This window comes from Hippocampus comes, unplaced genomic scaffold (genome assembly GCF_001891065.2).
Source record: "Hippocampus comes isolate QL1 unplaced genomic scaffold, H_comes_QL1_v1.1 scaffold168, whole genome shotgun sequence".
Classification (NCBI taxonomy): Eukaryota; Metazoa; Chordata; class Actinopteri; order Syngnathiformes; family Syngnathidae; genus Hippocampus; species Hippocampus comes.
The window spans coordinates 963,657-963,886 of NW_017805955.1; positions in this window are offsets into that span (position 1 = coordinate 963,657).

Below are 230 nucleotides of genomic sequence, written 5' to 3' on the forward strand. Positions count from 1 at the left end.
GGGGGGCTGGGGGTCATGTTGTCACATATGAAGGTTTGACTGGGGGAGGGGGGGGGCGGGGGTCGAGGTAAACTAAAGTTCGGCAGAGTGAGCTCGTTGGCCCTCCCTGGTTGGAAAATGGCGCATGCGCACTGGGAAACCCGAAGATTACCTCTTCTCCGACCAATACTGATACACTCATTTGTCATGAAAATGTTTACACCAGTGGTGTCAAACATACGGCCCGCGGG